At 39.3% G+C, this 14,294-nt stretch overlaps 1 non-coding gene across 1 annotated transcript; it reads left to right on the top strand.

Moving 5' to 3' along the window:
• The first annotated feature begins 11,930 nt into the window (after nucleotides 1-11,930).
• LOC112724975 (small nucleolar RNA R71) lies at nucleotides 11,931-12,038 on the top strand. The gene has a single exon (XR_003164111.1). It is a non-coding gene; the product is annotated as a small nucleolar RNA R71 (small nucleolar RNA).
• The last annotated feature ends 2,256 nt before the right edge of the window (nucleotides 12,039-14,294 follow it).

Below are 14,294 nucleotides of genomic sequence, written 5' to 3'. Positions count from 1 at the left end.
GTCTTGGTAAATTGAGAGGCTGGTCTGTAAGGATACACCACAGTAAAACAGCCATATCTGCAGTGAAGGAGGACTCGGGAGTGCTCGAAAAGACAAAAATGGACATAATCTGTGCCCATACTCGAGCCTCCAAGGTGAATGCTAAAGCCAATATTCCCTTAGGTCGGAATCGATGGTATCCATAGATTCATCTGCTGCCAGGTTGTGCTATAATTCTGAGAACGGCGTCCCAGTCAAATTGGTATGTCTGGCGCTTGAAAGAGGCTTTTTGGAATGCGTCCAATCCTTCTGGAGGAGGCAGAAGATCTAAAGCTTGCTGAATGGCTTCTTCAGTTATGGGGACTTGCCTCTGACGGACATAGACAGACTGCATGGTTGGCATGTGAAAGTTTGAGTAGAATTCAACTACCTATGAAAGATTGATCTGCCATGGCTGTCTCTGTAGGAATCCCCATTGTCTTCATTCAATCCGGGGCTCAACAAATTCAAAAATGTTGGTCGTGAGGATGAGAAGGTACTCATTATTATAGTTCCGTTCAGCCAGGATGGGGAACATCTGCTCACAGTAGCGGTTAGTGAACCGCGCAGTGTCCTTTGCTGGAAAGGCTTTCTCTTTTTTATCAACCTTGATGATCCTCTTGATTTGCTTTGTTGAGGGCTTTATTGCAGTTGAAGATGGCTCCGTAGCTAGTGCTCTTTTTGTTCCTTTCCTTGCCGGTGGTTTGAGAGTAGCTTTCTCTTTACCTTTCTTGGTGGCCATCCTGAAAAGGGAAAAGGAAAGTAACTTTTAAAGCTAAGGGTTAGAGCAAAGAAGAGAATGGTACAAGTGATAATCAATGCACGGTAAAGAAGGATGTCGTTAACACATGGTCGCGACTACATGTGATAAGTTCATCAATGGAAATATAGCAAGTGCAGGTTATGGCAATTAGATGCAAGATGTTTATTGGCATGCTGGCAAAGGCATGAGTAGCATAGATCAAGCATTAATTGCCCAATTTGATTATCAAGTGCTTCAAACTAACAATTTATTTGTATTGACAATTATATTTAATCAATAAAATATTAAAAGGGATTTTGTGAAAAATAGGCATTAGAGTAGAAGAATAGAATAATTTTAAAAAAATGCACAACATCATACGGGCTCTTTCAGAAACACTTAGCATGCATGGTAAATATGTTATTGAAAGTATTAAATTTGAACATGCAAACAACCCTTAAGAAGTAATATTAATTGCCAAACAATTCCTTAATAATCCACAAGCAATTATAGAAGAAAACAATCACCCAAATAAATTTCTAACACCAATTAAAAGGATGTAAAAAGAAAAAAAAAAGACAAAGAAAACATAGATAATGAAAGTAAAAAGAAAAAGAAGAAGAAAACATTAATAAAAATAATAATGAAAAAGTAAAGAGGGAAGAAGAAAAGAAAAGAACCTTGATGATGATGATAAAAAGGAGGGAGAAGGTAAAAAGTAAGAAGGAATAAAGAAGAAAGAAGGAAGAATAAAGAAATAAGAAGGGAGAAGGAAAAATAAAGATTGGGGAAGAAAAGATAAGAATTGTGGCGCATGTATAGTTAAACTGTGCGTCGCATGCGACGCGTGCGCGTAGAGCACGCGTTCGCGTGGTTTGCGATATTTTCAAGTGACGCGTACGTGTAGGTGATGGTATTCGTGACCTGATTTGTGCTATTGGCGCGAGAGCAGCCTCGTGCACGCACAACTCTCTATTTCATACGCACTATTGCCAAAGATTCAACCGATGCGTGCGCGTGAGGGATGCGCATGCGTGGATGGCCTGGAGGGGGAAATGACGCATTCGCGTCAGGGATGTGCACGCGTGATAGGGATTGTTCTTCCAGCACAATTTCAGCGCCACACCATCACAATTTTTTGGCCATACACCTTTTTACGTTGTTTTTACATGGTCACGTGTGCGCGTGGGTGACGCGCACGCGTGGAAGGCTGATTCCGCAAGTGACACAGACGCGTCAGGGATGCATTCACGTGGCCGTGTTTGTGTCTAAGGCACGCCTCCAGCCATGCTCCCGCGTGACTCTCTGATGCACGGAAACTTGTCTCTCAACAATTTTCCCTCAGCAAGTATACCGAATTGTCGTCAAGTAAAAACTCACAATAGAGTGAGGTCGAATCCCACAGGGATTGATTGGTCAAGCAACTTTAATCGGAGGAATTTTCTAGTTGAGCTAAGCAGAAGTTGATTTGAGAGTTGCAGAAAATTAAATGGTGGGAAAGTAAACAGCAGAAATTGTAAATGCTGGAAATAAAGAACTAGATATAAATGACAGGAAATAAATTGCAGAATCTTAAATGGGAAATGGGGAAGACGAACATAAAAGTAAATGGAAGAAAGTAAAGAGAATGGGTAAGATCAAAAATGGGGAATTCATTGGGTTAAGGAGATGTTGCATTCTCCGGATCAAGTTCATTTTCATCTATTCCTCAATCAATGCATTCATTGATCTCCTTGGCAATCTTAAGTGATTGAATTCCAATTCCTTGGTAATACAATCTCTCAAATCTTGATTAATAGCCAATTTCTTGGTCTAATTGCTCATGAGAAGAGATGAAGTGTGGTCACTGATTATACCACATGTATTTCCAAATCAAAGTATTGGGAGAATTATAAGTCACCATATCCGTCCAAACCCCAATTTGGTCCAACATGAGAAAGCATTTCTAGCATGATCTCTTCATTCCTCTTCCAAGGTTCCAAAGAAATCCAAGTATGAATAGCTTCTTTTCCAAGATAACTACCCAATTGGATGAAGATTGAAAGCTTTCTAGTAAAATCAAGAGAAAAGAAAGAAGAAGAATAATGAAAACTATTATTGATCCATCAAATTACAACAGAGCTCCCTAACCCAATGAAAGGGGTTTAGTTGTTCATAGCTCTGGGAATGGAAAGCAAATATGGAAAATACATTCTGAAAGTAAAAACTAGAAGTTACAGAGAAAGTAAAATTATACAGAGAGTGGTTCTCAATGCCCAAAAGCTTCCCCAAGCTCCATTCTCTAGTTCAAAACTACTCCTATATATACTACTCTTCTGATCTTCTAGTTGGCTCTTCAAGTCTTTGGATATGGGCCTTTGGATCCTGAGTTGAAGCAGTTTGGAATCTTCAGTGGGCTCAGCTTTACATGCAGAGAAAGTGTGAAGTAGGCATGGACTTTAGCCAGGACGTTAGTGGCGTTAACGTTGAGTGAAAATGTGGGTTCGAGAACGTTAGGGACAATCACCTTTTTCACTAACGCTCCTAGCCCAAGATGGTTCACATTAACTTCAACGTTAGTGGCACTAACGTGACCACTAACGTTGCCTCTTGGTCCATCGCAAGCGTTATTGGCATTCACCTTTGCTAATAACGTTGCTCTTAGCCCCCCTTTTCTCACGTTAGAGTCCACGTTAGTATAACTAACGTGGCTCTTAACGTGAGCATGCCTTAGCCTCGAGAGAATTAGTGACTCTTACCTTTGTCACTAACGCTCCAAACGCCCCTTCTCACGTTAGTGCCTCACGTTAATTGTCTTAACGTGGCCACTAACGTGGTGGTGATTGCCATCTCCAACCTTAGTGACAAAGGTGAGTATCACTAACGTTGGCTCATCATTTCTTTCCTCCACGTTAGCTTCTACGTTAATGCAATTAACGTGACAACTAACGTGGCTCGTAGTGGCTTGGTCGAACGTTAGTGACAAAGGTGAGTGTCACTAACGTTGACGATTCCTTGCTCCTCCCACGTTAGAGTTCACGTTAATGTAGTTAACGTGACTCTTAACGTGGCCAATTGGGCTTAGTCCAACGTTAGTGACAATGGTGAGTGTCACTAACATTGGCTTTGTCTTCCATTCCACGTTAGAGTTCACGTTAACTGAGTTAACGTGACTCTTAACGTGGCTAATTGCCAATTTGGAGCGTTAGTGGTATTTACTTTTACCACTAACACTGGAGCTCCCTTTCTCTCCACGTTAACTACCACGTTAATGTAGTTAACGTGGCAATTAACGTGGGCCATGATGGTTTCGAAGGCGTTATTGGCAATCACTTTTCTCATTAACGTTGCAAGTTTATTCCCATTCCACGTTAATGGTCACGTTAATTAGATTATCGTGGCTGCTAATGTGGTTCTTCCTTGCTTCCTTTGTCCTGAAATCAAGCAAATAATGTGCATCAAAGCTCTAATCCAAGTTATGAGACATGCATTATCCAATTTGTCATTCAATTCATGCATAATTCTCATAAAATCACATGAAATTCACAATGTTTGCTTGAATCAAGATGTAAGTGATTATCTACCCAAAACTTGCTTATTAACTAAGAAAATACATGAAACTACCCTAAAACAGTAAAGAAAAGGTCAGTGAAACTGGCCAAAATGCCCTGGCATCACAACACCAAACTTAAAGCTTGCTTGTCCCTAAGCAAGTACTGAAACATGAGAATGATGAATGAAATGACAAGAGAAATGAGTCATTATTGTGGAAGTCATGTCCTTGGTTTTATGGGGTTTCATGCATAGCAACTTAGGTTCATTCCTTCATTGGCTTTCTGATCTTTACCATGCCCTGAAATACTCACTTGATTGCACCCTATGAGACTTTTATTGATTGATCCCTTTGTCTTTTCAGGGTTTGATTGTGTTCTTTAGACTAGGTGCTCTGTAAGGGGGCGACTCTTTAATATAAGCTTTCAGTCAGCACTCCCGAACCAGTTGGTTCAAGGTGCTAGGTGTTAAGACACCCCTAAGGACTTACTCCCTCAAGTCTCTTTCCCCCATACATTCACACCACAGGCACATGGTTTGTTATTTTTATTCTTGAGACCTTGGTGTCCAGCACCTCTTTGGGTTACTAAGTGCTCTGTAGCAAAGGTTACTCTTGATAGTGGACTTTCAGCTGATAATCCCGGGTTAGTTAACCCAAGTTACCAAGTGATAAGGCACCCCTGAGAGCTTATTCATCCAAGTATATCCTTTGCACAGGAGCACCACAGACACATGCCTTAATATTCAACCCTTGGTGCTTAGCCTTATTTCTTACTCTTTTTCTTTATTTCTCAACTTTCATTTTTTTTCTTTCCCCTTTTCTTATTAGGATCTTGTTATTTAGCTAGTCTCATGGGGTGTGTTTCAAGCATATGATTCAGGACAGATAGTTGCCTTCCTACCTTGTAGGTGAACCAACTTAGCTAAGTAATTACTACTTGGTGCACGAAATTGTGATCATCAATGGCGCCATCAACATGGTACGCTCAATTATAATCTCAACTTTTTTTCACAACTTCGTACAACTAACCAGCAAGTGCACTGGGTCGTCCAAGTAATAAACCTTACGCGAGTAAGGGTCGATCCCACGGAGATTGTTGGTATGAAGCAAGCTATGATCATCTTGTAAATCTCAGTCAGGCAGATATAGAATGGTTATGGAGTTTTCGAAAATAAATAATAAAATAGGGATAGAAATACTTATGTAAATCCTTGGTGAGAATTTCAGATAAATGCATGGAGATGCTTTCGTCCCTCTAAACCTCTGCTTTCCTGCTGTCTTCATCCAATCAGTCTTACTCCTTTCTATGGCTGGCTTTATGTAAGGACATCACCGTTGTTAATGGCTACTTTTGATCCTCTCTGGAAAATGGTCCGATGCGCTGTCACTACATGGCTAATCATCTGGAGGCGTCACCCTTGCCAATGGCTGCATCCTATCCTCTTGTGAAAATGGTCCAAATGCTCTGTCACAGCACGGCTAATCATTTGAGGTTCTCGATCATACTGGAATAGGATTCACCCTACTTTTGCGTCTGTCACTACGCCCAGCACTCGCGATTTTGAAGTTTGTCACAGTCATTCAATCCCAGAGTCCTACTCGGAATACCACAGACAAGGTTTAGACTTTCCGGACTCTCATGAATGGTGCCATCAATATAGCTTACACCACGAAGATTCTGATTAAGAGATCCAAGAGATACTCATTCAATCTAAGGTAGAACGGAAGTGGTTGTCAGGTACGCATTCATAGGGAATGATGATGATTGTCACGTTCATCACATTCAGGTTGAAGTGCGAATGAATATCTTAGAATCGGAACAAGTTGAATTGAATAGAAAACAGTAGTACTTTGCATTAATCTTTGAGGAACAGCAGAGCTCCACACCTTAATCTATGGAGTGTAGAAACTCTACCGTTGAAAATACATAAGTGAAAGGTCCAGGCATGGCCGAATGGCCAGGCCCCAAAACGAGATCACAGGATCAAAAATACAATCCAGGATGTCTAATACAATACTAAAAAGTCCTATTTATACTAAACTAGTTACTAGGTTTTACAGAAGTAAGTAATTGATGCATAAATCCACTTCCGGGGCCCACTTGGTGTGTGCTTGGGCTGAGCTTGAATGTTACACGTGCAGAGGCTCTTTCTGGAGTTGAACGCCAGGTTGTAACGTATTTCTGGCATTCAACTCTGGTTTGTGACTTGTTTCTGGCGTTTAACTCCAGACAACAGCGTAGAACTGGCGTTCAATGCCCTTTTACGTCATCTAAACTCGTTCAAAGTATGGACTCTTATCCATTGCTGGAAAGCCCTGGATGTCTACTTTCCAACGCAATTGGAAGCACACCATTTTGAAATCTGTAGCTCCAGAAAATCCACTTTGAGTGCAGGGAGGTCAGAATCCAACAGCATCAGCAGTCCTTCTTCAACCTCTGAATCTGATTTTTGCTCAAGTCCCTCAATTTCACCCAGAAAATACCTGAAATCACAGAAAAACACACAAACTCATAGTAAAATCCAGAAATGTGAATTTAACATAAAAACTAATGAAAACATCCCTAAAAGTAACTAGATTCTACTAAAAACATACTAAAAACAATGCCAAAGAGCGTATAAATTATCCGCTCATCACAACACCAAACTTAAATTGTTGCTTGTCCCCAAGCAACTGAAAATCAAATAGGATAAAAAGAAGAGAATATACTATAAGGTCCAAACTATCAATGAAACATAGCTCCAATTAAATGAGCGGGACTTGTAGCTTTTTGCCTCTTGAATAGTTTTGGCATCTCACTTTATCCATTGAAGTTCAGAATGATTGGCATCTATAGGAACTCAGAGTTCAGATAGTGTTATTGATTCTCCTAGTTCAGTATGATGATTCTTGAACACAGCTATTTTATGAGTCTTGGCCGTGGCCCTAAGCACTTTGTTTTCCAGTATTACCACCGGATACATAAATGCCACAGACACATAATTGGGTGAACCTTTCCAGATTGTGACTCAGCTTTGCTAAAGTCCCCAATTAAAGGTGTCCAGGGTTCTTAAGCATACTCTTTTTTTGCTTTGGACCTTGACTTTAACCGCTCAGTCTCAAGTTTTCACTTGACACCTACACGCCACAAGCACATGGTTAGGGACAACTTGGTTTAGCCGCTTAGACCAGGGTTTTATTCCTTTAGGCCCTCCTATCCACTGATGCTCAAAGCCTTGGGATCCTTTTTATTTGCCCTTGCCTTTTGGTTTTAAGGGTTATTGGCTTTTTGCTCTTGCCTCTTGGTTTTAAGAGCTTTTGGCTTTTTCTGCTTGCTTTTTCTTTTTCTTTCTATTTTTTTCGCCTATTTTTTTTTTATGCAAGCTTTGTTTTTTGCTGCTTTTTCTTGCTTCAAGAATCATTTTTTTATGATTTTTCAGATTATCAAATAACATGTCTCCTTGTCATCATTCTTTCAAGAGCCAACATATTTAACATTCATGAACAACAACTTCAAAGGTCATATGCACTGTTCAAGCATACATTCAGAAAATAAGAAGCATTGTCACCACATCAATATAATTAAACTAAGTTCAAGGATAAGTTCGAAACTCATGTACTTCTTGTTCTTTTGAATTAAAACAGTTTTCATTTAAGAGAGGTGATGGATTCATAGGACATTCATAACTTTAAGACAAAGTTACTAAATACTAATGATCATGTAATAAGACACAAACTTAGATAAGCACTTAACATAGAAACGAAAAACAGAGAATGTAAGAACAAGGAATAAGTCCACCTTAGTGATGGTGGCGTTTCCTTCTTGAGGAACCAATGATGTCTTTGAGCTCTTCTATGTCTCTTCCTTGTCTTTGTTGCTCCTCCCTCATTGCTTTTTTGATCTTCTCTAATTTCATGAAGGATGATGGAGTGCTCTTGATGTTCCACCCTTAATTTTCCCATGTTGGAACTTAATTCTCCTAGGGAGGTGTTGATTTGCTCCCAATAGTTTTGTGGAGGAAGATGCATTTGAGGCATCTCTGGGATCTCATGGTGATGAGCTTCATGCGCCTCTTGAGATCCATGAATGGGCTCTCTTGCTTGCTCCATCCTTTTCTTAGTGATGGGCTTCTCTTCCTCAATGGGAATGTCTCCTTCTATGAAAGCTCCAGCTGAGTGACATAGATGGCAAATAAGATGAGGAAAAGCTAGCCTTGCCATGGAGGAGGACTTTTCGGCTATTTTGTAGAGTTCAAGGGAGATGACTTCATGAACTTCTACTTCCTCTCCAATCATGATGCTATGAATCTTGATGGCCCGATCCACAGTAACTTCAGATCGGTTGCTAGTGGGGATGATAGAGCGTTGGATGAACTCCAACCATCCTCTAGCCACAGGCTTGAGGTCCAGTTTTCTTAATTGAACCGGCTTACCTTTGGAGTCAATCTTCCATTGAGCTCCTTCCACACATATGTCCATGAGGACTTGGTCCAACCTTTGATTAAAGTTGACCCTTCTAGTGTAGGGGCGTGCATCTCCTTGCATCATAGGCAAGTTAAACGCCAACCTCACATTTTCCAGGCTAAAATCTAAGTATTTCTCCTGAACAATGGTGAGATAATTCTTTGGGTCTGGGTTCTTACTTTGATCATGGTTCCTAGTGATCCATGCATTGGCATAGAACTCTTGAACCATTAGTATGCCGACTTGTTGGATGGGTTTTGTTAGAACTTCCCAACCTCTTCTTTGGATTTCATGTTGGATCTTCGGATACTCATTCTTCTTGAGCTTGAAAGGTACCTCAGGGATCACCTTCTTCTTGGCCACAACATCATAGAAGTGGTCTTGATGAGCTTTGGAGATGAATCTTTCCATCTCCCATGACTCGGAGGTGGAAGCTTTTGTCTTCCCTTTCCCTTTTCTAGAGGATTCTCCGGTCTTAGGTGCCATCAATGGTAATGGAAAAACAAAAAGCTTATGCTTTTACCACACCAAACTTAGAAAATTGCTCGCCCTCGAGCAAGAAAAGAAAGAGTAGATGAAGAAGAAGAAAAAATGGAGGAGAAGGAGAGAGATATGTTTCGGCCAAGAAGGGGAAGAGAGGGTTGTGTTGTGTGAAAATGAGGAGGAATGGAGGGCTATATATAGGGAAGGGAGGGGGGTAAGGTTTCGGCCATATAGGGTGGGTTTGGGTGGGAAATTGATTTTGAATTTTGAAGGTAGGTGGTGTTTATGAGTTAGGTTTATGGGGAAGAGTGGATGGATGTGAGTGGTGAAGTGGTGATAGGGAAGAGAGATTGAGGTGATTGGTAAAGAGTTTTGGGGAAGTGTTTATGGGATTGTGTGAAAGAGGGGTGAGGAAAAGTGAGTGGAGGTAGGTAGGGATCTTGTGGGGTCCACAGATCCTGAGGTGATCCTGTGTGGTCCACAGATCCTGAGGTGTTCAAGGATTTACAACCTTGCACCAAATTGGGCATGCAAAATGCCCTTGCACACAACTCTGGGCGTTCAGCGCCAGATTGGTGCTTGTTCTGGGCGTTGAACGCCCATTTGTTGCCCATTTCTGGCGTTGAACGCCAGAACCATGCTTGTTCTGAACGCCCAAAATGGGCAGCTTCTGGGCGTTCAGTGCCAGCTCTTCTCCAGGGTGTAATTCTGGCGTTCAAACGCCCAGAAGCTGCCCATTTTAGGCGTTCAGCGCCAGAACCATGCTCTGTTCTGGCGTTGAACGCCAGCCAGATGCTTCTTACTGGCATTTAAACGCCAGTAAGGTCTTCCTCCAGGGTGTGATTTTTCTTCTGCTATTTTTGATTCCGTTTTCAATTTTTATATTTATTTTGTGACTCCACATGATCATGAACCTAATAAAACATGAAAAACAATAAAAATAGAAATTAGATAAAAATTGGGTTGCCTCCCAACAAGCGCTTCTTTAATGTCAATAGCTTGACAGTGGGCTCTCATGGAGCCTCACAGATGTTCAGAGCATTGTTGAGACTCTCCAACACCAAACTTAAAGTTTGGATATGGGAGTTCAACACTAAACTTAGAGTTTGGTTGTGGCCTCCCAACACCAAACTTAGAGTTTGACTGTGGGGGCTCTGGTTGACTCTGCAATGAGAGAAGCTTATTGTGCTTCCTCTCCATGGGTGCAGAAAGAGATCCTTGAGTTTTAAACACAAGGTTGTCCTCATTTAATTGAAGGGTCAATTCTTCTCTGTCCACATCAATCACAGCTCTTGCTGTGGCTAGGAAGGGTCTTCCAAGGATGATGAATTCATCCTCATCCTTCCCAGTATCAAGGACTATGAAATCAGCAGGGATGTAAAGGCCTTCAACCTTTACTAACACGTCCTCTACTTATCCATAAGCATATTTTCTTGAATTGTCTGTCATCTCTAATGAGATTTTAGTGGCTTGCACCACATAGATTCTCAGTTTCTCTATTACGGAGAGGGGCATGAGGTTTATCCCTGAACCAAGGTCACACAGAGCCTTTTTAAAGATCATGTTGCCTATGGTACAAGGTATTACAAACTTTCCAGGATCCTATTTCTTCTGAGGCAATCTCAGTTGATCCAGATCACTTAGTTCATTGGGGAACAAGGGAGGTTCATCTTCCCAAGTCTTAATACCAATTGATTTGGCATTCAGCTTCATGATTGCACCAAGAAACTTGGCAGCTTTCTCTTCAGTAACATCCTCATTCTCTTCAGAAGAGGAATACTTATCAGAGCTCATGAATGGCATAAGGAGGTTTAATGGAATCTCTATGGTCTCTAGACGAGTCTCAGATTCCTTTGGTTCCTCAAAGGGAAGCTCCTTATTGATCACTGGACGTCCCAGGAGGTCTTCCTCTTTGGGATTCACGTCCTCTCCTTCCTTCACAGGTTCGGCCATGGTGATTAATTCAATGGCCTTGCACTCTCCTTTTGGATTTTCTTCTGTATTGCTTAGGAGAGTACTAGAAGGGATTTCAGTGATCCTTTTTCTCAGCTGGCCCACTTGTGCCTCCGAATTTCTAATAGATGACCTTGTTTCATTCATGAAACTCACAGTGGCCTTAGATAGATCAGAGACTAAGTTTGCTAAATTAGAGGTATTTTGTTCAGAGTTCTCTGTCTGTTGCTGAGTGGATGATGGAAAAGGTTTACTATTGTTAAACCTATTTCTTCCACCATTATTAAAGCCTTGTTGAGGCTTTTGATCCTTCCATGAGAAATTTGGATGATTTCTCCATGATGGGTTGTAGGTGTTTCCATAAGGTTCACCCCTATAATTTACCTCTGCTATTGCAGGGTTTTCAGGATCATAAGCTTCTTCTTCAGAAGATGCCTCTTGAGTATTGTTAGATGCAGCTTGCATTCCATTCAGACTCTGAGAAATCATATTGACTTGCTGAGTCAATATTTTGTTCTGAGCCAATATGGCATTCAGAGTATCAATTTCAAGAACTCCCTTCTTCATAGGCGTCCCATTACTCATAGGATTCCTCTCAGAAGTGTACATGAACTGGTTATTAGCAACCATGTCAATGAGTTCTTGAGCTTCTGCAGGCGTTTTCTTTAGGTGAATGGATCCACCTGCAGAAGTATCCAATGACATCTTAGCCAATTCAGATAGACCATCATAGAATATATCCAGGATGGTCCATTCTGAAAGCATGTCAGAAGGACACTTTTTGGTCAGTTGCTTGTATCTTTCCCAAGCTTCATAGAGGGATTCACCTTCTTTCTGTCTGAAGGTTTGAACATCTACTCTAAGCTTGCTCAGCTTTTGAGGAGGAAAGAACTTGGCTAAGAAAGCCGTGACCAGCTTGTCCCAAGAGTTCAGGCTATCTCTGGGTTGAGAGTCCAACCATACTCTTGCTCTGTCTCTTATAGCAAAAGGGAAAAGCATGAGCCTGTAGACTTCAGGATCTACTCCATTAGTCTTAACAGTATCACATATCTGCAAGAATTCAGTTAAGAACTGAAAAGGATCTTCAGATGGAAGTCCATGAAACTTGCAGTTCTGCTACATCAGAGAAACTAATTGAGGTTTCAGCTCAAAGTTGTTTGCTCCAATGGCAAGAATGGAGATGCTTCTTCCATGTAAATTGGAATTAGGTGCAGTAAAGTCACCAAGCATTCTCCTTGCATTATTGTTGTTGGGTTTGGCTACCATCTCCTTTACTTGTTCAAAATTTTCAATAAGGTTGTCTCTGGATTGTCGTAATTTAGCTTCTGTTAGTTTCCTCTTCAGAGTCCTTTCAGGTTCTGGATTAGCTTCAACAAGAATGCCTTTTTCCTTATTCCTGCTCATAAGAAAGAGAAGAGAACAAGGAAAGAAGAGGAATCCTCTTATTGTTAGTAGAAGAAGAAAAGGAATAGGGGTGAAGAAGAATGAAGAATCCAAACACAAGGGTAAGGATAGGAGCAGTGATGTGAGATGAAGAGAAGTGTTAGTAGATGAATAAATAATTAGAAGGAGATAAGGGAGAAGGATTTTCAAAAATTATTTTTGAAAAAGGGTTAGTGATTTTCGAAAATAGTTTTTTGAAAAAAGGTTAGTTTTCGAAAATTAAAAACAAAAATTAAAATAATTAGTTAATTAAAAAGAAATTTTGAAAAAGAAGGAAGATATTTTCGAAAATTAGAGAGAGAGAGTTAGTTAGGTAGTTTTGAAAAAGATAAGAAATAAACAAAAAGTTAGTTAGTTAGTTAAAACAAATTTTGAAAATCAATTTTGAAAAGATGAGAAGATAAGAAGTTAGAAAAGATATTTTAAAATCAAATTTTTGAAAAAGATAAGATAAGAAGATATTTTTGAAAAGATATGATTGAAATTGGTTTTGAAAAAGATTTGATTTTTAAAATCATAATTAATGACTTGATTCACAAGAAATCACAAGATATGATTCTAGAACTTAAAGTTTGAATCTTTCTTAACAAGCAAGTAACAAACTTGAAATTTTTGAATCAAAACATTAATTGATGATGTTATTTTCGAAAATTAGGAGATAAAGATAAGAAAAAGATTTTTAAAAAATATTTTTAAAATTTTCAAAAATAACAAAGAAAATTGAAAAAGATTTGATTTTTGAAAAAGATTTTGAAAAAGATAAGATTTTCAAATTGAAAATTTGATTTGACTCACAAAAACAACTAGATTTTAAAATTTTTTGAAAAAGTCAAATCTAATCTTCGAAATTTTAAGAGAGAAAAAGGGAAAGATATTTTTTTTTGTTTTTGATTTTTTTAATGAAGAGGGAGAAAAACACTAAAAATGCTCAATGCATGGAAATTATGGATCAAAACAATGAATGCATGCAAGAATGCTATGAATGTCAAGATGAACACGAAGAACACTTTAAATGTCAAGATGAACATCAAGAACTTATTTTTGAAAATTTTTATATGCAAAGAAAACATGAAGACACCAAACTTAGAAATCTTTCATGTTTAGACTCTATGGATGCAAGAATGCATATGAAAAACAAGAAAAGACACAAAACAAGAGAACATCAAGATCAAACAAGAAGACTTACCAAGAACAACTTGAAGATCATGAAGAACACTATGAATGCCTGAATTTTTCGAAAAATGCAAGATGAACATGCAATTGACACCAAACTTTAAATCTGACTCAAGACTCAAACAAGAAACATAAAATATTTTTTTTTATTTTTATGATTTTATGAAATTTTTTTGTATTTTCTTTTAATTTTTTCGAAAATCATTTTGAAAAAGAAAAATAAGGATTCCAAAATTTTTTTTTATATGAATTCCAGGAATCTTATGCTCTTTAGTCTAAAGCTCCAATCAAAGGGTCAGGCATGGCTTAATAGCCAGCCAAGCTTTAGTATGTAACTTCAGACATGACACGCCTGACATTCCTTACCCAGAAGGATTAGACATGGCTTTACAGCCAGCCAGGCTTCAACATGCTTCATGAAACACTAGAATTCATTCCTAAAAATTCTGAAGAAAATTATATATTTGAAAACATTTTTATTTTAAAATTTTTTTCGAAAACAAAGGA

This window comes from Arachis hypogaea, chromosome 11 (assembly GCF_003086295.3).
Source record: "Arachis hypogaea cultivar Tifrunner chromosome 11, arahy.Tifrunner.gnm2.J5K5, whole genome shotgun sequence".
Classification (NCBI taxonomy): domain Eukaryota; kingdom Viridiplantae; phylum Streptophyta; class Magnoliopsida; order Fabales; family Fabaceae; genus Arachis; species Arachis hypogaea.
This window is presented reverse-complemented; position numbering and strand designations above follow the sequence as displayed.